The sequence below is a fragment of the Triturus cristatus genome, chromosome 5_1 (genome assembly GCF_964204655.1).
Source record: "Triturus cristatus chromosome 5_1, aTriCri1.1, whole genome shotgun sequence".
Lineage (NCBI taxonomy): Eukaryota > Metazoa > Chordata > Amphibia > Caudata > Salamandridae > Triturus > Triturus cristatus.
The window spans coordinates 162,046,311-162,072,239 of record NC_140587.1 but is presented as its reverse complement, the minus strand read 5'-3'; the positions used below and the strand labels follow the sequence as shown (position 1 = coordinate 162,072,239).

Here is a 25,929-nt window from a genome sequence, read left to right as displayed (position 1 = left end):
TTCATCCCTCCATCCTTGAGACCTGGCATGAAGAAGGGCCGCAGGGTGGGGGGGAACGGGGCCCCGGAGAAGGTGAAGAGCAGAGACCGGTCAGTCACATAGTACAGGGAGAGCCTGCCCGCCTCATAGTCCAGGAAGAGACCCACAGCCCTGGGGGGCACACGGGGGGCCAGGAGGGTGGAGGGGGAGGCGAGAGCTTGGCATTCACCATCTCTGAGACACACTGTCCAGTATCTATTCTCAGGTGATGCTCTGAACACCCCCTTCCTGCTCGCAGCCTCGTCACACACCCCCAGGGTCCAGCGGGTCCTGCCCCCCACCTCCACCTCCCAGTAATGCCTCCCGGAGCTCAGCCTCTCCCTCCCCAGGACAATGAGGACAGAGGACAGGACCGAATGTCTGGGGCGTGTCGGGCCGACCCTGGTCTGTACCTCCGTCCCTCACGCTCCTTCCGTCCTCGGACAGGACGAGCCAGGGATGAGCGGTGTCCGGATCCAGGGTCACCGCAGCTGCAAGAGACAGAAGCAGAGGTCAGAGGTCATCAACCACTCCTAGTAGTAACAACTCACCCAACCACGGAGGACCCACAGGCTGATACTCACAACCAGTGCTGAGAGCCAGGATTGTCATCAGGGGCCACTGCAGCTGGCGCCACACACTGCCCCTGGCAGCGCCGTCACTGATAGCAACAACACCACTACAACCATCACACGCCTACACACACCACTACAACCATCACACGCCTACAAACACCACTACAACCATCACACGCCTACAAGTGTGACAAACCGCATTATTCCAGGCCTAAGAGTGCTAGGGCGGCAGGTGATAGTCATTTTTAATGTATATTGAATGAATAATTGGTTGCTGTTGTGGTCATCTCGAAATTAACCAGACCGCATGCGCAAACTGTCACAAGCGCCGGTGTGCCGGTGCCGAGCACCGGAAACCACACGCTCAAATTAAGCACTCTACCAGTAAATCAGACAGGCCTTGCACTATCCGGCTGGTCTCTACCAGAAATAAACAGCTCCAATACTGAAGAAAGAAAAGACACAACAAGCCGACTCTGGAGAGGAGTCCGAATGGCAGGGTCTGTGGCTCTGCACTGCCAGGCTCTGAAGCCCCCAGTGCCTGGTTCTAGACTGCCGGACTCTGCAGCACCCAGTGCCTGGATCTAGACTGCCGGGCTCTGCAGCACCCAGTGCCTAGTTCTAGACTGCCGGGCTGGTTCTAGAATGCCGGGCTCTGAAGCACCCAGTGCTTGGTTCTAGACTGCCGGGCTCTGAAGCACCCAGTGCCTGGTTCTAGACTGCCGGGCTGGTTCTAGACTGCCGGGCTCTGAAGCAGCCAGTGCCTGGTTCTAGACTGCCGGTCTCTGAAGCACCCAGTGCCTGGTTCTAGACTGCCGGTCTCTGAAGTAGCCAGTGGCTGGTTCTAGACTGCCGGGCTCTGAAGCACCCAGTGCCTGGTTCTAGACTGCCGGGCTGGTTCTAGACTGCCGGGCTCTGAAGCACCCAGTGCCTGGTTCTAGACTGCCGGGCTCTGAAGCAGCCAGTGCCTGGTTCTAGACTGCCGGGCTCTGAAGCACCCAGTGCCTGGTTCTAGACTACCGGGCTCTGAAGCACCCAGTGCCTGGTTCTAGACTGCCGGGCTGGTTCTAGACTGCCGGGCTCTGAAGCACCCAGTGCCTGGTTCTAGACTGCCGGGCTCTGAAGCAGCCAGTGCCTGGTTCTAGACTGCCGGGCTGGTTCTAGACTGCCAGGCTCTGAAGCAGCCAGTGCCTGGTTCTAGACTGCTGGGCTCTGAAGCAGCCAGTGCCTGGTTCTAGAATGCCATCCGGGCTGGTTCTAGACTGCCGGGCTCTGAAGCAGCCAGTGTCTGGTTCTAGATTGCCGGGCTCTGAAGCACCCAATGCCTGGTTCTAGACTGCCGGGCTCTGAAGCAGCCAGTGCCTGATTCTAGACTGCCGGGCTCTGAAGCAACCAGTGCCTGGTTCTAGAATGCCGTCCGGGCTGGTTCTAGACTGCCTGGCTCTGAAGCAGCCAGTGCCTGGTTCTAGACTGCCGGGCTGCTTCTAGACTGCCGGGCTCTGAAGCAGCCAGTGCCTGGTTCTAGACTGCCGGGCTCTGAAGCAGCCAGTGCCTGGTTCTAGAATGCCGTCCGGGCTGGTTCTAGACTGCCGGGCTCTGAAGCAGACAGTGCCTGGTTCTAGACTGCCAGGCTCTGAAGCACCCAGTGCCTGGTTCTGGACTGCCGGGCTCTGAAGCACCCAGTGCCTGGTTCTGGACTGCCGGTTCTAGGCTCTAGCATTGCTGGAAAACGTTACATACCACAAGCATAACTGTATACAAAATGTAAGTAAACAGGTTCTCAATATAATCAGCATAAGTAACTAATTTAAATTAATGTAACTGTATGCCACTAATTATATGATTATATGAAAGCTATTTATAAAGAGTTCAAGAATGGGGACCCCTCAGCGCCCCCGACCTCTCGCCTTCACACCACTATTCCAACATTCTACCCATCATCCCCTCGTTTCCAGAGGCTGTGCAGAGTGTGGAGCGCTGTGCAGAGTGTGGAGGGCTGTGTGGAGGGCTGTGTGGAGGGATGAGTGTGGAGGGATGAGTGTGGAGGGATGAGTGTGGAGGGATGAGTGTGGAGGGATGAGTGTGGAGGGATCGATGTGGAGGGCAGTGCAGGGAGTGGAGGGCAGTGCAGAGAGTGGAGGGCAGTGCAGAGAGTGGAGGGCAGTGCAGAGTGTGGAGGGCAGTGCAGAGTGTGGAGGGCAGTTCAGAGTGTGGAGGGTAGTGCAGAGAGTGGAGGGCAGTGCAGAGAGTGGAGGGCAGTGCATGCAGTGCAGAGAGTCGAGGGCAGTGCAGAGAGTCGAGGGCAGTGCAGAGAGTCGAGGGCAGTGCAGAGAGTCGAGGGCAGTGCAGAGAGTCGAGGGCAGTGCAGAGAGTCGAGGGCAGTGCAGAGAGTCGAGTGCTGTGCAGAGAGTCATGTGGAGGGATGAGTGTGGAGGGATGAGTGTGGAGGGATGAGTGTGGAGGGCTGTGCAGAGTGTGAAGGGCTGTGGAGGGCAGTGCAGAGTGTGGAGGGCAGTGCAGAGTGTGGAGGGCAGTGCAGAGTGTGGAGGGCAGTTCAGAGTGTGGAGGGTAGTGCAGAGAGTGGAGGGCAGTGCAGAGAGTGGAGGGCCGTGCAGAGTGTGGAGGGCCGTGCAGAGTGTGGAGGGCCGTGCAGAGTGTGGAGGGCCGTGCAGAGTGTGGAGGGCTGTGCAGAGTGTGGAGGGCTGTGCAGAGTGTGGAGGGCTGTGCAGAGTGTGGAGGGCTGTGCAGAGTGTGGAGGGCTGTGCAGAGTGTGGAGGGCTGTGCAGAGTGTGGAGGGCTGTGCAGAGTGTGGAGGGCAGTGCAGAGTGTGGAGGGCAGTGCAGAGTGTGGAGGGCAGTGCAGAGTGTGGAGGGCAGTGCAGAGTGTGGAGGGCGGTTCAGAGTGTGGAGGGCAGTGCAGAGTGTGGAGGGCCGTGCAGAGTGTGGAGGGCCGTGCAGAGTGTGGAGGGCCGTGCAGAGTGTGGAGGGCCGTGCAGAGTGTGGAGGGCCGTGCAGAGTGTGGAGGGCCGTGCAGAGTGTGGAGGGCCGTGCAGAGTGTGGAGGGCCATGCAGAGAGTGGAGGGCCATGCAGAGAGTGGAGGGCCGTGCAGAGAGTGGAGGGCCGTGCAGAGAGTGGAGGGCCGTGCAGAGAGTGGAGGGCTGTGCAGAGAGTGGAGGGCTGTGCAGAGAGTGGAGGGCTGTGCAGAGTGGAGGGCTGTGCAGAGTGGAGGGCTGTGCAGAGTGGAGGGCTGTGCAGAGTGGAGGGCTGTGCAGAGTGGAGGGCTGTGCAGAGTGGAGGGCTGTGCAGAGTGTGGAGGGCTGTGCAGAGTGTGGAGGGCTGTGCAGAGTGTGGAGGGCAGTGCAGAGTGTGGAGGGCAGTGCAGAGTGTGGAGGGCAGTGCAGAGTGTGGAGGGCAGTGCAGAGTGTGGAGGGCTGTGCAGAGAGTGGAGGGCTGTGCAGAGAGTGGAGGGCTGTGCAGAGAGTGGAGGGCTGTGCAGAGAGTGGAGGGCTGTGCAGAGAGTGGAGGGCAGTGCAGAGTGTGGAGGGCAGTGCAGAGTGTGGAGGGCAGTGCAGAGTGTGGAGGGCAGTGCAGAGTGTGGAGGGCAGTGCAGAGTGTGGAGGGCAGTGCAGAGTGTGGAGGGCAGTGTAGAGTGTGGTGGTTTGTGATCTGAGGAAGTGTGCAGAGGTTTGAGGGCTGTTTATTTATTTAATTACAATGTTATCTAGCATGAAAAAGCCCCAAATTTGTACCCGAGTAGTTCACGTATGATCAAATGCCACTGCATTCAAGCAGTTTACTAAAGAACATTACATGGGTTAAGAAGAACAGCAACAAATTACACAATTACATCAGCTTAAACAGACATCTTACACATGAGCAGAATTACCTGGAAATGTGGAGGCTGCCAAGCAAAACACAAAACTTAAAGAAGACAAGACTGCATAGTGTGGAAGGTTGTGCAGAGCGAGGAGGTTTGTGCTCTGAAGGAAGTGTGCAGAGCTTTGAGGACTGGGCAGAGTGTGGCTTTTAAAGAGTGAAGGAGGTGAAGAGTGAAGTTTACAGAGCGGTGGGTTGTGCAGAGTGTGGAGGGCTGTGCAGAGAGTGGAAGGCTGTGCAGAGTGTAGAGGGCTGTGCAGAGAGTGGAAGGCTGTGCAGAGTGGAGGGCTGCGCAGAGTGAAGTTGTGTACAGAGCGGTGGGTTGTTGTGAGAGCAGTGGGTTGTGAGTGCGATGGGCTGTGCAGAGAGTGGAAGGTTGTGCAGAGTGTGGAGGGCTGTACAGAGTTAAGTTGTGTACAGAGCGGTGGGTGAGTGCGGTGGGCTGTGCAGAGTGGAGGGCTGTGCAGAGTGGAGGGCTGTGCATTGTGTGGAGGGCTGGGCAGAGTGGAAGGTTGTGCATTGTGTGGAGGGCTGTGCAGAGTGGAAGGTTGTGCAGTGTGTGGAGGGCTGTGCAGAGTGGAAGGTTGTGCAGAGTGTGGAGGGCTGTGCAGAGTGAAATTGTGTACAGAGCGGTGGGTTGTTGTGAGTGCGGTGGGCTGTGCAGAGTGGAAGGTTGTGCAGTGTGTGGAGGGCTGTGCAGAGTGTGAAGGGCTGTGCAGAGTGTGAAGGGCTGTGCAGAGTGTGGAGGGCAGTGCAGAGTGTGGAGGGCTGTGCAGAGAGTGGAGGGCTGTGCAGAGAGTGGAGGGCTGTGCAGAGAGTGGAGGGCTGTGCAGAGAGTGGAGGGCTGTGCAGAGAGTGGAGGGCAGTGCAGAGTGTGGAGGGCAGTGCAGAGTGTGGAGGGCAGTGCAGAGTGTGGAGGGCAGTGCAGAGTGTGGAGGGCAGTGCAGAGTGTGGAGGGCAGTGCAGAGTGTGGAGGGCAGTGCAGAGTGTGGAGGGCAGTGTAGAGTGTGGTGGTTTGTGATCTGAGGAAGTGTGCAGAGGTTTGAGGGCTGTTTATTTATTTAATTACAATGTTATCTAGCATGAAAAAGCCCCAAATTTGTACCCGAGTAGTTCACGTATGATCAGATGCCACTGCATTCAAGCAGTTTACTAAAGAACATTACATGGGTTAAGAAGAACAGCAACAAATTACACAATTACATCAGCTTAAACAGACATCTTACACATGAGCAGAATTACCTGGAAATGTGGAGGCTGCCAAGCAAAACACAAAACTTAAAGAAGACAAGACTGCATAGTGTGGAAGGTTGTGCAGAGCGAGGAGGTTTGTGCTCTGAAGGAAGTGTGCAGAGCTTTGAGGACTGGGCAGAGTGTGGCTTTTAAAGAGTGAAGGAGGTGAAGAGTGAAGTTTACAGAGCGGTGGGTTGTGCAGAGTGTGGAGGGCTGTGCAGAGAGTGGAAGGCTGTGCAGAGTGTAGAGGGCTGTGCAGAGAGTGGAAGGCTGTGCAGAGTGGAGGGCTGCGCAGAGTGAAGTTGTGTACAGAGCGGTGGGTTGTTGTGAGAGCAGTGGGTTGTGAGTGCGATGGGCTGTGCAGAGAGTGGAAGGTTGTGCAGAGTGTGGAGGGCTGTACAGAGTTAAGTTGTGTACAGAGCGGTGGGTGAGTGCGGTGGGCTGTGCAGAGTGGAGGGCTGTGCAGAGTGGAGGGCTGTGCATTGTGTGGAGGGCTGGGCAGAGTGGAAGGTTGTGCATTGTGTGGAGGGCTGTGCAGAGTGGAAGGTTGTGCAGTGTGTGGAGGGCTGTGCAGAGTGGAAGGTTGTGCAGAGTGTGGAGGGCTGTGCAGAGTGAAATTGTGTACAGAGCGGTGGGTTGTTGTGAGTGCGGTGGGCTGTGCAGAGTGGAAGGTTGTGCAGTGTGTGGAGGGCTGTGCAGAGTGTGAAGGGCTGTGCAGAGTGTGAAGGGCTGTGCAGAGTGTGGAGGGCTGTGCAGAGTGTGGAGGGCTGTGCAGAGTGTGGAGGGCTGTGCAGAGAGTGGAGGGCTGTGCAGAGAGTGGATGGCTGTGCAGAGAGTGGAGGGCTGTGCAGCTGGCAGAGCAGCACAGAGAGTGGAGGTGTGTGTGGGTGGAGGCTGCCTGTGTAGGACTGAGGACAGCACTGGTACTGGGGATGTGCAGAGGCGGGAGGATGATACACAAAGTACTGCCCAGGGCTAGAAGATGGTGCAAACGGGGCACAGCTGAGCAGAAAGCGGTGTCTGGTTGAAGTGCGAGACTGAGTATATGGAGTAACAGGACTAGGCCTGGTCGTAGTTCGCGAAGTAGCACTTCGCGAAGCTACGCAAAGTGAAGTTCGCACTACGCGAGCTACGCATAGCACTTCGCGAACTGCGTAGTACCTTGTTCGCACTGTGCCAGATGTCGTTTTCAATGATTGCACAGTGCGGACAAGCAACCGGCACTGTGCAATCATTGAAAATGGCATCTTGCACAGTGCGAGCTGTAGTTTTCTGCTGCTCGAGTAGATTTTTACTCGAGCTTCAGCTTTCTCAACGCGAATTGGTAGTTTCTCATCGCGAGCGGTCGCGAGCATACGCGACCACTCGCAATGAGAAACCTGACCTCCTCGCGTTGGGAATCTCGCCGGGAGGTTTATTTTCCATGCTCGCGATCGCCAACTTGAAGTTGCTGATCGCGAACAAGGAAAAAGTCTCGCCGGGATGTCATTTTGCTTGCTCGCGGTCGCCAACTTGACGTTGAGGACCGCGAGCAAGCAAAAAATGACCGCAGCACTACGCTACGCGTGTTCGCACTGTGCTACGTGCAGTTCGCGTAGTGCGAAGTAGCGCGAACTTCGCAAACTACGCGAGCGTAGCGTAGTGCTTTGCCCAGGCTTAAACAGGACATGAAAAAGCGTAAACTTCACATGATTCACGACTCGAAATTGGCAACAGAGTAAGGCTGTGGAGGGCTGTGCAGAAAGTGAGGAGAGAGTACGGTGAGTACATGTGCATTGAGTGGAGCTCTCGACTAGGTGGCGGCCTGTCCAGTGTTGAACGTTGTGCAGTGTAATAGCTGTGCAGAGTGTGGGTGTCTGTCTACAGAACGGGGGGTGAGGGCTGTGGAGAGTGTGGCTGGGCAGAGTGTGGGTGTCTGTCTACAGAACGGGGGTGGGAGGGCTGTGGAGAGTGTGGCTGTGCAGTGTGGGTGTCTGTCTACAGAACGGGGGTGGGAGGGCTGTGGAGAGTGTGGCTGTGCAGTGTGGGTGTCTGTCTACAGAACGGGGGTGGGAGGGCTGTGGAGAGTGTGGCTGTGCAGAGTGTGGGTGTCTGTCTACAGAACGGGTGTGTGAGGGCTGTGGAGAGTGTGGCTGCGCAGAGTGTGGGTGTCTGTCTACAGTGCAGGGTGTGAGGGCTGTGGAGAGTGTGGCTGTGCAGAGTGTGGGTGTCTACAGAACGGGGTGTGAGGGCTGTGGAGAGTGTGGCTGGGCAAAGTGTGGGTGTCTGTCTACAGTGCAGGGTGTGAGGGCTGTGGAGAGTGTGGCAGTGCAGAGTGTGGGTGTCTGTCTACAGAGCGGGGGAGTGATGGCTGTGGAGAGTGTGGTTGTGCAGTGTGGGTGTGTCTACAGAACGGGGGTGAGGGCTGTGGAGCGTGTGGCTGTGCAGAGTGTGGGTGTCTGTCTACAGAACGGGGGGTGAGGGCTGTGGAGAGTCTGGCTGTGGAGAGTGTGGGTGTCTGTCTACAGAACAGGGGATGAGAGCTGTGGAGAGTGTGGGTGTCTGTCTACAGAACGGGGGGTGAGGGCTGTGGAGAGTGTGGCTGTGCAGAGTGTGGGTGTCTGTCTAGAGAACAGGGGTGTGAGCTGTGGAGAGTGTGGCTGTGCAGAGTGTGGATGTCTGTCTACAGAACGGGGGTGAGGGCTGTGGAGAGTGTGGCTGTGCAGAGTGTGGGTGTCTGTCTACAGAGCGGGGGAGTGAGGGCTGTGGAGAGTGTGGTTGTGCAGAGTGTGGGTGTCTGTCTACAGAACAGGGGGTGAGGGCGTCTGGCTGTGCAGAGTGTGGGTGTCTGTCTACAGAACGGGGGTGAGGGCTGTGGAGAGTGTGGCTGCGCAGAGTGTGGGTGTCTGTCTACAGAGCGGGGGAGTGAGGGCTGTGGAGAGTGTGGTTGTGCAGAGTGTGGGTGTCTGTCTACAGAACAGGGGGTGAGGGCGTCTGGCTGTGCAGAGTGTGGGTGTCTGTCTACAGAATGGGTTGTGGTGAGGGCTGTGGAGAGTCTGGCTGTGGAGAGTGTGGGTGTCTGTCTACAGAACAGGGGGTGAGAGCTGTGGAGAGTGTGGGTGTCTGTCTACAGAACGGGGGTGTGAGGGCTGTGGAGAGGGTGGCTGTGCAGTGATTGGGGGTTTTCTTCATAGAGAGGCTGACAGAGAGCCAGGGTTGCAACGCAGTGCTTAATTTGTGCCAGTGGTTCCCCCTCCCCCCCTCCCCCCCCCCCGGTGGTAATGGTCAGCTCTAGCAACAGTCCAACACCTGGTGGCACTGTCTTTTTTAATTTTGAGATGAGCACAACAACCATGTTTATGAAGTCAATATACATGAATAATACCAGCCTCTCAAGCCATTATTATAGCTGTGTGGGGCCTGAAGTAGTCTGAATTGTCACACTTGTAGGAGTGCGATTGTTAGGGGTTATGTTGGTACTGCCACTGGCAGCACTGGCAGGGCATGGGTGGTGCATGCTGCAGCGGCCTTCGGAGAAGGACCCTGGCACTTCATGTTTTACAAATTAAGCACTGGCTGCAGAGGTGCTTGTACAATTTTCAATGTGGAGGGGCCAGCCACAGACGTCACCCCAATAGAGGCACAGGGTCTGTGAAAAATCCAACCGGCGCCTACAAAGGGAGCTTAGAAAATGGCGCCAGTACACCGTAGGACCGAGAGCTTCCCGGGTGCAGGCTCCAGTGGAGCATTTAGAGAGCATCTCCCGACGCAGATATATTACTAAATGTGGTGCGGTAGAGTAATGAGAGATATCAAGGTCATCAGACGCCTTAGAAATGACACTTATGAGCAACTAAAGCACCCAAACCACCCACTGGGCTGAAACTCAGGTGTGACTCAGAAGAAGCAAGTTCCTGATCACTTTCAGTGGCTGTGATTGGCTTAAAGCCACGGCTGGAGATCCTGGAGTCTGACATGAACAGGTCCAGTGGTCTGACCAACGAGCCACCAGCAAGGGCACTAATGATTGGTCCATGGAAGCATGTGAAGTGCGTCAGGTGGTCTCAGACCCACTTGTGATAGGTGTGTGTTCCGTATTTGGGTATTACTGCACCTAAACACTAAAATATCATCAACACTTTGGAGAATGAACTGATTTTGTCTCCGACTTACAGGAATCCTGCAATTCCCTGTTCTCCAAAGCACAGAAGGTGTAGAAAACGAAGGGGCAGGGTATCAAATTCCATTGCCAATGTGATTTAGGGAGATATCTGCATAATTCTGTAGCTCGAGCTGTAATAATTCCCATTCCCCACTAAATACCCCTCTTCAGCAGGCACCAAACCCCCCACATAATGGGAAAAACAGAAAAGTGACCTCAAGAAATCACCTAATAATGGACATTTCATAGCAAAGCTCCTGATGCATCACTTTTGGTTCCTCCAAAACATCTGTATTTCCAATAGAAATATATTCTGCCCATTGAGTAGATTATGAAATAGTTTAATTTAGAAACACTGAACCAGAGCATGAATACTGGGTCAGGGGAAGCAGTGGCCACAAAACTGACCCCCCAGTGACCCCTCATAAGGCTAACACATTGATCCTTTAAAGCAGGCACCACTTTCCAGTTTTTCTCTTTTGCAGAACTTAACCGTCAGGTGTATTAGTCACGTGGTGTCACTGAAAGCCAATGAACATACAACTCCCACAATGCACCTATTTTTTAAAGGTAAATCCAGGACTACAGACAAGGTGCCCTCCTGGCATGGGGCATGGAGGGAGATCTGACAACCCTAACACTGCAAACCATGGACTGAGCTGATGCCGAGCCTGGCCTATGCTGACCAGCACCACTGCTCAATGACCGTCAATGCACAGGAGCCCGGGCTGGTAGCAGGGGCAGAGCAGACGCCGAGCCCGGCCTATGCTGACCACCACCACTGCTCAATGACCGTCAATGCACAGGAGCCAGGGCTAGGAGCAGGGGCAGAGCTGATGCAGAGCCCGGCCTATGCTGACCAGCACCACTGCTTCATGACCGCCAATGCACAGGAGCCAGGGCTGGTAGCAGGGGCAGAGCTGATGCAAAGCCCGGCCTATGCTGACCAGCACCACTGCTCAATGACCGTCAATGCACAGGAGCCAGGGCTGGGAACAGGGGCAGAGCTGATGCAGAGCCCGGCCTATGCTGACCAGCACCACTGCTCAATGACCGTCAATGCACAGGAGCCAGGGCTGGTAGCAGGGGCAGAGCCGACGCCGAGCCCGGCCTGTGCTGACCAGCACTACTGCTTCATGACCTTCAATGCACAGGAGCCAAGGCTGGTAGCAGGGGCAGAGCTGATGCAGAGCCCGGCCTATGCTGACCAGCACCACTGCTCAATGACCGTCAATGCACAAGAGCCTGTGCTGGTAGCAGGGGCAGAGCCGACGCCGAGCCCGGCCTATGCTGAACAGCACCACTGCTCAATGACCGTCAATGCACAGGAGCCAGGGCTGGTAGCAGGGGCAGAGCTGATGCCGAGCCCGGCCTATGCTGACCAGCACCACTGCTCAATGCCCGTCAATGCACAGGAGCCAGGGCTGGTAGCAGGGGCAGAGATGATGCCGAGCCCGGCCTATGCTGACCAGCACCACTGCTCAATGACCGTCAATCCACAGGAGCCAGGGCTGGTGGCAGGGGTAGAGCTGACGCCGAGCCCCGCCTGTGCTGACCAGCACCACTGCTCAATGACCGTCAATGCACAGGAGCCAGGGCTGGGAGCAGGGGCAGAGCTGATGCAGAGCCCGGCCTATGCTGACCAGCACCACTGCTCAATGACTGTCAATGCACAGGAGCCAGGGCTGGGAGCAGGGGCAGAGCTGATGCAGAGCCCGGCCTATGCTGAACAGCACCACTGCTCAAGGACTGTCAATGCACAGGAGCCAGGGCTGGTAGCAGGGCCAGAGCTGATGCCGAGCCCGGCCTATGCTGAACATCACCACTGCTCAATGACCGTCAATGCACAGGAGCTAGGGCTGGTAGCAGGGGCAGAGCTGATGCCGAGCCCGGCCTATGCTCAACAGCACCACTGCTCAATGACCTTCAATGCACAGGAGCCAGGGTTGGTAGCAGGGGCAGAGCTGATGCAGAGCCCGGCCTGTGCTGAACAGCACCACTGCTCAATGACCGTCAATGCACAGGAGCCAGGGCTGGTAGCAGGGGCAGAGCTGATGCCGAGCCCGGCCTATGCTGACCAGCACCACTGCTCAATGACCGTCAATGCACAGGAGCCAGGGCTGGTAGCAAGGGCAGAGCGGATGCCGAGCCCGGCCTATGCTGACCAGCACCACTGCTCAATGACCGTCAATGCACAGGAGCCAGGGCTGGTAGCAGGGGCAGAGCTGATGCCAAGCCCGGCCTATGCTGACCAGCACCACTGCTCAATGACTGTCAATGCACAGGAGCCAGGGCTGGTAGCAGGGGCAGAGATGATGCCGAGCCCGGCCTATGCTGACCAGCACCACTGCTCAATGACCGTCAATGCACAGGAGCCAGGGCTGGTTGCAGGGGCAGAGCGGATGCCGAGCCTGGCCTATGCTGACCAGCCCCACTGCTCAATGACCATCAATGCACAGGAGCCAGGGCTGGTAGCAGGGGCAGAGCTGATGCCGAGCCCCACCTGTGCTGAACAGCACCACTGCTCAATGACCGTCAATGCACAGGAGCCAGGGCTGGTAGCAGGGGCAGAGCTGATGCCGAGCCTGGCCTATGCTGACCAGCACCACTGTTCAATGACCGTCAATGTACAGGAGCCAGGGCTGGTAGCAGGGGTAGAGCTGATGCCGAGCCCGGCCTATGCTGACCAGCACCACTGCTCAATGACTGTCAATGCACAGGAGCCAGGGCTGGTAGCAGGGGTAGAGCAGACGCCGAGCCCGGCCTATGCTGACCAGCACCACTGCTCAATGACCGTCAATGCACAGGAGCCCGGGCTGGTAGCAGGGGCAGAGCAGACGCCGAGCCCGGCCTATGCTGACCACCACCACTGCTCAATGACCGTCAATGCACAGGAGCCAGGGCTGGTAGCAGGGGCAGAGCTGATGCCGAGCCCGGCCTGTGCTGAACAGCACCACTGCTCAATGACCGTCAATGCACAGGAGCCTGGGCTGGTAGCAGGGGCAGAGCGGATGCCGAGCTTGGCCTGAGCTCACCAGCACCACTGCTCAATGACCGTCAATGCACAGGAGCCCAGGGCTGGTAGCATGGACAGAGCTGATGCCGAGCCCGGCCTATGCTGACCAGCACCACTGCTCAATGACAGTCAATGCACAGGAGCTGGGGCTGGTGGCAAGGGCAGAGCTGATGCCGAGCCCGGCCTGTGCTGAACAGCACCACTGCTCAATGACCGTCAATGCACAGGAGCATGGGCTGGTAGCAGGGGTAGAGCAGACGCCGAGCCCAGCCTATGCTGACCAGCACCACTGCTCAATGACCGTCAATGCACAGGAGCCCGGGCTGGTAGCAGGGGCAGAGCTGATGCCGAGCCCGGCCTGTGCTGAACAGCACCACTGCTCAATGACCGTTAATGCACAGGAGCATGGGCTGGTAGCAGGGGCAGAGCGGATGCCGAGCTTGGCCTGTGCTCACCAGCACCACTGCTCAATGACCGTCAATGCACAGGAGCCCAGGGCTGGTAGCATGGACAGAGCTGATGCCGAGCCCGGCCTATGCTGACCAGCACCACTGCTCAATGACAGTCAATGCACAGGAGCCGGGGCTGGTGGCAAGGGCAGAGCTGATGCCGAGCCCGGCCTATGCTGAACAGCACCACTGCTTCATGACTGTCAATGCACAGGAGCCAGGGCTGGTAGCAGGGGCAGAGCTGATGCCGAGCCCGGCCTATGCTGACCAGCACCACTGCTCAATGACTGTCAATGCACAGGAGCCAGGGCTGGTAGCAGGTGCAGAGCTGATGCCGAGCCCGGCCTATGCTGAACAGCACCACTGTGTCGTGAATAAAATATTACGCTCTCAGAATTTCAGTATATAAATAAGATCATGCATAAAGCAAGAGGCTGAGTCTGTGGTATCAGGTTCATAAAGGGCTTTATTCCAATAACTCGAGTCAAAGGGAGAATATTACCATCACCACTAAGGATCTGGAAGGGACTCAAAAGTATTCTCAATATTCTCAAAACATTATTCACAGAGTACAGTATATATACATCGGAAACGAAAAGAGCAAAAGAGAGTGAGATAAGAGCATGTGGGCGTGTAAGAGGGTGTGAAGGTGGGCGTCCATGTGGGCGTCCACTTGATGATAATGGGTAATTTGTCATGTGTGGGTGGATACCTGGAGGGGGTTGCGTGATCTGCTGGAATTGTACTGGAACTTTGCCTTACTTGTGCTCAACTCGAGCATGACGTGTAACTGACGTGGGGAGGGTTGCTATGCAACCGGACAAGTCTGGAAGTGAGGCCTTCAGTGTCAGGACGACCAGCACATCTTGTATTATCTGATATCTAAAGTCTGGAGCAGGGACTGATTCGTGACATAGGTTGCCCATCACCAAGAGCCAATGTGGCATTTATTTCTTCGTTTACTGCTGAAGTCTTGCACGGGGGCTATGGGCTTTTCACGGACGTGAGCTTTGTAATCACACAAAAAGAGACAGAAAGGCTAGGCTTTCTCCTTTGCAGATGGGTCATGTTTATATTCCTCCTTCTCCAGGCAGGAATGTATTTCTCGAGGAGCGGAGCAGATAACTTGAAGGCTGAATACAGTTTTGGCAGGCAACAAGCCGGGCCAGGCACCGTTAGCCGCGCAGGAAGTAAGACAAAGGTCATTGATACAGATGCAGGTCCAGGCTGGAGCATTCAGAGGCAGAAGGCAGGAAAAGGCTTGATGGCAGAATTCAGGGCCTAACTTGCCAGAGCTGAAAAACGTGAAAAGTACACCATATAAAGACGGTGGCAAGGCATACTTAGGAACGGAATATTCGACCCATTCAGGGCGGATCTGAAAGAGGACATGTTGACGTTGGACACAATTGTATTTGCGTCTTCATAGCTTGAAGTGGAGGGAACATACATGTACTTGTAGCATGTACATGGAGCCGTTGGGGTCTAAGATAGGGGACACAATTGATCATAAAAATTCATATTTCCTCATTCCCTCCTTGTCCCCTACGGACCCTTCATGAGATATCGATCCTCAGGAATCCATCAATCTGTTCATGTAACATCATTTGCTCTTCTTTCTTCTTCCGGGATTTTGAATGAGAACTTGAACGTGGAATACATGATGTGGCACACAGGCCGCAAATCGCTGGCCCACATTGTAGACACAGGCAGCAACTGAATATTATTAATAGTATCAACCCACAGACGGTCAACACTTTCCATCCCCAAGCCGATATTAATCCCCAGAGCCAACCGGACCATGTCCACGTGCCTGGGTCTTGATGTATGCTTTGGGCAATCTTGTGGAGCCTTGTTATTGTTTTGTATACAGACGGTGCGTTATTAGGAATGAAAGAAATGATATGTAGCACGTCCCACCCCAGTCTAAGGGCAGTTGCACATAGGCTGTCTGGCCACAAATAAAGTAGGTGTGTCGTGATGCTCTGAAATAGGACTTTCCTTTGTCTTTGAATACTATTATAGTATCACACTCACTGTGCCCCAAATGTACTGAGCCTTCTTTTCTGACACACAAGTTCCCTTTTACTGGCAGAACAGTAATTGAAGGCGGACCTGACATGTGTTGGGGCTTTACGTTCAACACTATAAAATCGAGGGTCGCATTTCCTTGCAGATACTCTTCATTTTCTAGATCTGTACCTTTCATTTGGGGAAGTCCCTCTTCATCTGGGAAACATGCTTTGTTCATGACTTTATTCAAGTTACCCCATACCCACTCGCCCCTACACTCCTTGTCTTGACATTCTTTGGCATCACCGTTGATGGATGTCATTAAGGCAAACCATGCTCCGCAAGAACCATTATGGGAGAACGGAAAAGGAAAGAGGCAACACTCCCTTTACCTTCTGATACGGGGGAAATCGGCCACAGACCCAGCAGTCTGTAGCATTGCTAACCTGATGTGAATGGTGAAGCATCTGAATAAAGGTATTGCTGCGTAAGGCAAGTCGATATGATAACTCATGGGATGGCAGATCACTAAACGTGTGTTTTGTGGCATCATTAGTGGAGGAGTGTAAAAGTGAGGCAATAGAAGGAAAAATAGCATGTAGTATTAAGCTGATACATATTATCGTGATGCACAGAAGAGATAGAAAAATCACAGTCACTATACATCTACCACGTAATATTTTACAGTATTTGCTTCTTATCTTGCTCTTTTTTTTTTTTTATGTTATTGTCCAAGATCTTATGCAAGCCAGAATACATGTTCAACCGCTTCACCACCTAGTGGACTTAATTGATCAAACGGGTTCTGACTTTTTAGATCTAAGTTTAACTCCTGCTGGGGAGTCTCCTCTAGAAAAGGGGGCTCAAAGTCCAAGCAGTCAGTGTTCTTTTGGAAAGTACAGTTATTCCCAAAGTAACGTTTGCAATGATGTATCCATCCTTTCCGTCCCTCGACTTTAACGGCGGTCCTTGTGGTTAGCAACACCAATTTCGGCGTCTTCCACCTCGGCTTAAGAGGGCTTGATCTATCAAAGTTCCGGATCAGCGATGGAGTGTCCCTTGACCTGGGTGTTGTCAGGGAAGGCGGCAGCAACCTGCGAACAACAAGAGAGTAGTGCAGACATCAAGGAAGCCAGGTAATCTGTCAGCATGTTACTATCAACATCAGTAATCTTTTAGGCATTGGAGTGCCCCACATATTTGGTGGTCTACCAAAGACCACTTCATAGGGAGATAAGCCTGTTCTAGAATGAGCTACCATTCGCATGTAAAAGAGGGCAACCGGTAGGGCTACCATCCAATCTACACCTTTGTCTGCGCAAATCTTTGCTAGTCTAATTTTCAATGTCTGATTATGTCTTTCTACAAGGCCTGCTGCTTCAGGATGTCGCACACAATGGAATTTCCAGGTATACCCTAACAGAAGGGACACCTGCTTCATTAGTACCAGGACATATTTGTAACCTCTACATCTGTTTATTTGGATATAATCCATTTGGAGCACTTCAAAAGGGTGTTCAGGTGGATGGAATCCACCTTGTTCCATCGGAATGTCTTTACCTGGATTGAATTGGCAACAGATCATACATGTTCTGACCTTTTGTTTCGCTGCTGCACGCAGGTGCTTGTTGAACCATATATTCTGTAAGCTATCTATCATTGCTTTCTCTCCTAAGCGTGCAGGACTATGTGCGGTATTTATAATCACTTGTACCATCGAATCAGGAAGAAACCATGTGGATTTGCCCTTATTCATCCAACCCTGATCAGTCAGTACCCCTCCTTGTTCCGACCATTTCTTTAATTCGTCCATAGTAGCATGTGTCTGTATGTCTTGTACATCCTTGGAAGGATCCCTAACTGTCATGGCGTTGGACACTGATTGAACCTGTAACTTTTTCATGTCTAGTGGGGTCTGAGCTGTCTGTTTAGCAGTTCGGTCTGCCAGATCATTGCCTTGGGAAATGGTATCTGTGGCTCTAGTATGTGCTTTACATTTTAGGATAGCTATGGCTGTTGGTAAATGCATTGCTTCCAGTAGGGCTTGAATAAGGGGGCCATGCTGTATCTTGGCCCCATGAGAGGTCAAGAAACCTCTTTCTCTCCACAGAATCGGTGTAAATGTTTACTCTCAGGTGCTTAGCTCTTATGCACGCTTGTGTCAGGGCGATGAGCTCTGCTGCTTGTGCTGACAATATGTCTATTCTTTTAGTCTCTATTATTACAGTATCAGTAGTCACTGCATATGCTGCCACTAATTCTCCCGCCCCTGTCCTCATGCATGAGCCGTCAACTTATAGTGTTAGGTCGGGGTCTGGGAGTGCAACGTCTGTCAAGTCTTGTCTTGGTTTAGTCACGGTATGTATTACTTCAACACAGTCGTGTGGTGAAACGCTTTCTGTACTGGAGGGCAAAAGGGTAGCGGGATTCAGTATGTTGCATCGTCTGATCTCTATGTGTGGTTGAAATAACGTTAGCTCATAGCCTGTCAGTCTAGCTACAGTCAGGTGTTGTGTTTGTGTCCGGTTCAAGAGAACCTCTACTGCGTGTGGTACTTGTACTGTCAGAGGGTGGCCCAGCACTATCGAGTCACTTTGTCTTATGGCTAAGGCCGTTGCTGCAACTGATTTTAGGCACGCAGGCAAAGCCTGTGCTACTGGGTCTAATGTACTAGAAAAATAAGCACAGGGCTTGTGTTTTCCTGCATGATCTTGTGTTAGGACAGATAGTGCTGTTCCATCCCGCTCTGTCACAAAGAGCATAAACGATTTGTTGTAATCAGGGATTGCTAAAACTGGTGCTTGACATAAAGCTCTCTTTAATTCTTCAAATGCCACAGTGTGTTCTTGTGTCCAAAAGAGGACTTTAGTAGAAGCTGCCTCTTGTGTCGTTAACTGTATCAGGGGCTTGGCTATGTAAGCATACTGGGGAATCCACTGCCTGCAATATGAAGTGAGGCCAATGAATGCATGTACCTCCTTTTGTGTCTTGGGCTGTGAAAAACCAGAAATCAATTGAATACGTTCCGGTGCCCACAACTAATTCCCCTGAAAGATCACAATAAAACATGAGAAAAAGGGGAAAGCACCATACCTATTTTCTCGGCTTAATTTCTAAGGGGGCTAATTTCTAAGGGGCTTAATTTCTTAAGGGGCTAGCGGGAAGCGAACCTCCTCAGGGGCCAGCAGAAAGCCAATATTCTCCTCCTTCCCCCCTTTTTGACAGGAGGAAATCTGAAACAGATTTCACTGCTGTCAAACACTATCAAACCCTGTGTCTTGTCAACACTATTAATCCCTGTGTGTAGCTACTGGGCGTAAGCAAAATTATAGGAGATACACAGCGTATTTGAAACGGCGAGAAATCCTTCAAATTAATGTACAAACCTCATTGTGTTAGCTCATAAGCTGGCCAAATGACATCTCATATGCAAATGTCCCTATTACATGAACCTACACCAACCTGAAGTCAATATTAATGCTAGGAGGCCCTAATAGGAATGCTAAATTACCTAAATATTCGGAAAACCAAGTTTAAGAACAGTTGTTAATGTTGATAATTAATAATTTATCTGCTAAAGAAATCAGTCATTTTGCAATAATTTCCACCTATACAATAAACTGCATCCCTCGCCTTTCATATTCAAACGTCTCCCTTCAGAGGCTCAAACCTAATAGCCTAATTAAATAAAAAAAAATAAAAAATAAAAAAATAAAACAAATCTTCTCCATAGACATTTCCTCGGGGCACTGGTTTTGCACAGAATAGAACAAGGGAATCTTTCTCGACTTACATTTCTCAGCTGCCCTGTCTTATCAGAGAAGCTAAAAATAGCCCCTCAGCGTGTCCTGAGCCTGGGCTGCCAGCCAACTTTTTTGTTTTTCCTACTCCTGGCCCCCAAGGCTCTCCGGCTGCAGGCATTACACAGATGCGATGTCAGAGAAGCTTTCTAAGCAGTGCCTCTGTTCTGCTCCTCTCACCGGCCCCCACCTACACTGGCTACAAGGTCAGAATCTGTCTCCGATTTCTGTATCACATTCTGCTCTACACAGCCCCCACCTTCTCCTCACTCTGAAGCTGTCAAAGACAAAAAGACTACTCAATTCCATAAAAACTGCAATAATTCGCCCAATTGAAAAATTATTTTTACATACAATTTGCACTCAGGGGGTCATAATCTTACCGACTTGACCCAGCACATTGGCTCACTGGACCACCAAGAACACAAACCTGGATTCTGGAACAATTTTGCAAATTCGAAATACCCACAATTTTTCTCAAGCTAAACTTTTCACTAATTATTTTTTCGTTAACACTTTGTACATTAGGGGTGTCATCAAATCACAGGTGTTGCTCCTTCTCTAGCTACACCCCTCTCAATTTCCTTTTGACAACGTAGTCAAATGTTGGACCATGTAAACACCAGCTATGCGCTGTTCGTTTGGTGGGAGGCTCAAGAACCTTTGGGCTACTATATCATTATTATATGTATCGTGGTACTTGCGGTGGCACTCTAACTGGTCTTTCTACTGGGGCCACTCTTGCTAGGTCCTCTGAAAGGACGGGATAAATACCAGCAACGTCAGTATTTCTTTCTCTGTCAGCCTGCGTTCATTTTACCTGCTCCACTTCCTCCTGTAACATCTTTTCCTTGGCTTTTCCAGACTCCAGTCTACTTCTCTCTGCTTCGTGAAACACTTACTCTGTCCTCCTATGTGACTCCTTGCGCCAAAACTCAATGGCATCCTTCCGAGCTGGTCTACATTTTCTCTTTCATAAGAGTGTTTCGTTGTCTGTCTACTTGTTCTGCTTTTACTCGGATACCTTCCTCAACTAATACGTTTTCTCGGGCTTTGTCTGAATCCTCCCTACTTTTCTCTTCTTTTCTGAGCGCTTTCTCTGTGCGTCAATGCCATTCTTTACGCCATAATTCAATGGCATTTTTCTGTGACTGTCTGGCTTTCTTTTTCCATAATACTTCTTCTACTCTCATGATGCAATCTGCATCCCATGTCCCAACAGCGGGCCATCTCTTATTCTCTGCTAAATCCTTGGTGTAGTCCACCCACAAATCGAGATATAATACGGCATCTCGGCCATGTCTATGGTACATAAAGTACCCTGGAGTGTCCCTAGGTGGAATGGGAACGGCTTCCTCGAGTATTCCTTTTCTAGTTTTTATCTGTCTTAATTTTGAGAATAACGGCATCTTAAACCTTGCTACTTGATTCTTACTCGGACTTGAACACAATTAATACAATAAACACAGTAATGAAGATCGAACAATCACTCATACCACGACATTTAAAACACATTAAAACATTTTAAAATGAACAACGATAATTAGAATAAAACTAGCTAACTGCATAATACTAGATGTACTGCTAAACAGTACAGATACACTGCTAAAACAGTGCAGACCAGGTCTGTGTACCCAAACCCGTCTTGACCGGCACAAACCAATGTGCACGTCTAGATGCGTCCCCAGCAACGGTACTCACCGGGAAGCACGGAACGGAACAGAAGGCCTCGGAAACTCTGGACTGGACTAGACCAGACTGGACTCGACTCGACTCGTGACGTGGATACTTCGGAACTTCGGAATCTGGTGGGCCTCTGTATACCTCGGACACAGCTCTCTCGCAGGTGGGCTCTGGGTAGGACAATCTGCGTTCCTCGTCTGGATGCCTGGTCGCAGTCCGTCCCCTTCGTTGGCCTGAGGGAGTTGGCGGGAAGACCCGCGACGTGCGCGCTTGAAGTCCGTCACGGCTATGGAAGGGGGCAAAACTGGACCCTCATCTCCGGCGTGTGGGGAAAGAGATTGAACTGTTCGGGCGCCATTATGTCGTGAATAAAATATTACGCTCTCAGAATTTCAGTATATAAATAAGATCATGCATAAAGCAAGAGGCTGAGTCTGTGGTATCAGGTTCATAAAGGGCTTTATTCCAATAACTCGAGTCAAAGGGAGAATATTACCATCACCACAAAGGATCTGGAAGGGACTCAAAAGTATTCTCAATATTCTCAAAACATTATTCACAGAGTACAGTATATATACATCGGAAACGAAAAGAGCAAAAGAGAGTGAGATAAGAGCATGTGGGCGTGTAAGAGGGTGTGAAGGTGGGCGTCCATGTGGGCGTCCACTTGATGATAATGGGTAATTTGTCATGTGTGGGTGGATACCTGGAGGGGGTTGCGTGATCTGCTGGAATTGTACTGGAACTTTGCCTTACTTGTGCTCAACTCGAGCATGACGTGTAACTGACGTGGGGAGGGTTGCTATGCAACCGGACAAGTCTGGAAGTGAGGCCTTCAGTGTCAGGACGACCAGCACATCTTGTATTATCTGATATCTAAAGTCTGGAGCAGGGACTGATTCGTGACATAGGTTGCCCATCACCAAGAGCCAATGTGGCATTTATTTCTTCGTTTACTGCTGAAGTCTTGCACGGGGGCTATGGGCTTTTCACTAACGTGAGCTTTGTAATCACACAAAAAGAGACAGAAAGGCTAGGCTTTCTCCTTTGCAGATGGGTCATGTTTATATTCCTCCTTCTCCAGGCAGGAATGTATTTCTCGAGGAGCGGAGCAGATAACTTGAAGGCTGAATACAGTTTTGGCAGGCAACAAGCCGGGCCAGGCACCGTTAGCCGCGCAGGAAGTAAGACAAAGGTCATTGATACAGATGCAGGTCCAGGCTGGAGCATTCAGAGGCAGAAGGCAGGAAAAGGCTTGATGGCAGAATTCAGGGCCTAACTTGCCAGAGCTGAAAAACGTGAAAAGTACACCATATAAAGACGGTGGCAAGGCATACTTAGGAACGGAATATTCGACCCATTCAGGGCGGATCTGAAAGAGGACATGTTGACGTTGGACACAATTGTATTTGCGTCTTCATAGCTTGAAGTGGAGGGAACATACATGTACTTGTAGCATGTACATGGAGCCGTTGGGGTCTAAGATAGGGGACACAATTGATCATAAAAATTCATATTTCCTCACATGCACAGGAGCCAGGGCTGGTAGCAGGGGCAGAGCTGATGCCGAGCCCGGCCTATGCTGACCAGCACCACTGCTCAATGACTGTCAATGCACAGGAGCCAGGGCTGGTAGCAGGTGCAGAGCGGATGCCGAGCCCGGCCTATGCTGAACAGCACCACTGCTCAATGACTGTCAATGCACAGGAGCCAGGGCTGGTAGCAGGGGCAGAGCTGATACCGAGCCTGGCCTATGCTGACCAGCACCACTGCTCAATGACCGTCAATGCACAGGAGCCAGGGCTGGTAGCAGGGGCAGAGCTGATGCCGAGCCCGGCCTATGCTGAACAGCACCACTGCTTCATGACCGTCAATGCACAGGAGCCAGGGCTGGTATCATGGGCAGAGCTGATGCAGAGCCTGGCCTATGCTGAACAGCACCACTGCTCAATGACCATCAATGCACAGGAGCCAGGGCTGGTAGCAGGGGCAGAGCTGATGCCGAGCCCGGCCTATGCTGACCAGCACCACTGCTCAATGACCGTCAATGCACAGGAGCCAGGGCTGGTAGCAAGGGCAGAGCTGATACCAAGCCCGGCCTATGCTGACCAGCACCACTGCTTCATGTCTGTCAATGCACAGGAGCCAGGGCTGGTAGCAAGGGCAGAGCTGATACCGAGCCCGGCCTATGCTGACCAGCACCACTGCTCAATGACCGTCAATGCACAGGAGCCAGGGCTGGTAGCAGGGGCAGAGCTGATGCCGAGCCCGGCCTATGCTGAACAGCACCACCGCTTCATGACCGTCAATGCACAGGAGCCAGGGCTGGTATCATGGGCAGAGCTGATGCAGAGCCTGCACCACTGCTCAATGACCATCAATGCACAGGAGCCAGGGCTGGGAGCAGGGGCAGAGCTGATGCCGAGCCCCGCCTATGCTGACCAGCACCACTGCTCAATGACCGTCAATGCACAGGAGCCAGGGCTGGTAGCAGGGGCAGAGCTGATGCTGAGCCCGGCCTATGCTGACCAGCACCACTGCTTCATGTCTGTCAATGCACAGGAGCCAGGGCTGGTAGCAGGGCAGACTCCTGTGTGCTGACATCAGCAGCCACATACCAACTCATTCAGCCTTCCCTGATCACCCACGAGCTGTGATAAATGGACAATACAAGGTTACTGTGCTCTTATGTAGATTGCAATTCATAGTGAGGTTTTGTTTTTATTTTTAGTATAATAAAAGTGTAAACTCCACTCCCTGATTCTTGCTAAAGACTAAGGCATGAAATGTGTTTTCATTTTTGTAGCACCTACCAGTGTGAGCTTGGTAAAGACTAGACCTAGTTCAGTGGGTTAATGCACCTGCTGTGCAATGTCTCAAATGGACGGAAACACCAAAAAATAGAAAAAACATAACGTAGGATAAATAGAAACGGTAAGAATCTCAAAGGCTCGACATTACCGCCCAGTGCTAAATCAGCAGGTAAAAGCCACTAACAGACATCAACAAAAACGAGGCTTGACGTACACTCGCACAGTACACAATTTCACACATTTCTAACTCCACATCACCTCCAGCCTGTGCAGATGTAATGCAGATGTTTGTGTGCTGTGTTGCAGCTTTACCTTGTAATCTGTGTGGGACAAATGTGTCATACAAGCGCTTTTATCTCTAAACTCACTGAGTACAAACTGTAATGCTGCAGAAATAGGGTCTCTGCACACATTTCACTGAGGTCTAATAAGAGGCAATGTGTATGATAAAAGATGAAAGGCATCACAAGTATTTTGAATTTGACTGAGCTATGTTATAGACATAGTTTTAGTAGAAACAAAATGTCTTGGCTAGCACTACAGCTACACAAATGGTCAGAAGTTGGCTGTCAGACTCTTGACTTTGCTTGTGCTTTTTTGTAATGATTTTGTAAATCTTCATTACAATTTTATAAAGAGGGATGAAAAGATAGAAAGAATCGAGAGGCTTGCAAAGGTAGACAGAGAGTTGTTAGATAGACTGGCAGGCAGAGAAAGATAGAGACAAGACAGACAAATAGACCGTTGCATAGAAAGAGAGCTCAAGAGAGAGGGAAGCAGACACATGGAGAGTTGCCTGAATGGATTGGTAGGTAGACAGACAGACATGGTTGCAAAGATAAATGGACGGATAGCTAGATGTATACGTAGATAGACTGAAAGATACATAGACTGATAGGTAGGTAGACAGAAAGACAGGTAGATAGGTACAAAGAAAGACAGACAGGTAGTGCTCCAAACCCCACAAGCGCTGTAGGCCCCAAGCAGTGTAAAAGATCCCAGCAGCATTACAGATCCCAGCAGCACTACAGATCCCAGCAGCACCCCAGATGCCAGCAATGCTACAGAACCGAGAAGTGCTACAGAACCCAGCAGCATTACAGATCCCAGCAGTAGTACAGATCCCAGCAGCACCCCAGATGCCAGCAATGCTACAGAACCCAGAAGTGCTACAGACCACAGCAGCATTACAGACCCCAGCAGCACTACAGACCCCAGCAGCACTACAGACCCCAGCAGCGCTACAGATCCCAGCAGGACCTCAGATGCCAGCAGCACTACAGATCCCAGCAGCACCTCAGATGCCAGCAATGCTACAGAACCGAGAACTGCTACAGAACCCAGCAGCATTACAGATCCCAGCAGTAGTACAGATCCCAGCAGCACCCCAGATGCCAGCAATGCTACAGAACCCAGAAGTGCTACAGACCACAGCAGCATTACAGACCCCAGCAGCACTACAGACCCCAGCAGCACTACAGACCCCAGCAGCGCTACAGATCCCAGCAGGACCTCAGATGCCAGCAGCACTACAGATCCCAGCAGCACCTCAGATGCCAGCAATGCTACAGAACCGAGAACTGCTACAGAACCCAGCAGCATTACAGATCCCAGCAGTAGTACAGATCCCAGCAGCACCCCAGATGCCAGCAATGCTACAGAACCGAGAAGTGCTACAGAACCCAGCAGCATTACAGATCCCAGCAGCACTACAGATCCCAGCAGCACCCCAGATGCCAGCAATGCTACAGAACCGAGAAGTGCTACAGAACCCAGCAGCATTACAGATCCCAGCAGTAGTACAGATCCCAGCAGCACCCCAGATGCCAGCAATGCTACAGAACCGAGAAGTGCTACAGAACCCAGCAGCATTACAGATCGCATCAGCACTACAGATCGCAGCTGCACCCCAGATCCCATCAGCACCACAGATCCCAGTAGCATTACAGATCCCAGTAGCATTACAGATCCCAGTAGCACCTCAGATGCCAGCAGCACCACAGATGGCAGCAGCACTACAGATCCCAGCAGCACTACAGATCCCAGCAGCACTACAGATCCCAGCAGCACTACAGATCCCAGCAGCACTACAGATCCCAGTAGCACCACAGATCCCAGCAGCACCACAGATCCCAGCAGCACCACAGATGTCAGCAATGCTACAGATGTCAGCAATGCTACAGTTCCCAGCAGCACTACAGATCCCAGCAGCACTACAGATCCCAGCAGCACTACAGATGCCAGCAGCACTACAGACGCCAGCAGCAGTAAAGAGCTCAGCACTGGTGCGGACCCCAGCCGTGGTGCAGAGT

General features: G+C 52.2%; 1 long non-coding RNA gene across 1 annotated transcript in view; it reads right to left on the bottom strand.

Moving 5' to 3' along the window:
- Nucleotides 1-426: 426 nt before the first annotated feature.
- Nucleotides 427-25,929, bottom strand: part of LOC146830513 (uncharacterized) — a 41,921-nt gene continuing 16,418 nt past the window's right edge. The window contains exon 3 of the long non-coding RNA XR_014961433.1: nucleotides 427-509. This is a non-coding gene — a long non-coding RNA (uncharacterized LOC146830513). The remainder of the gene's footprint in view (nucleotides 510-25,929) is intronic.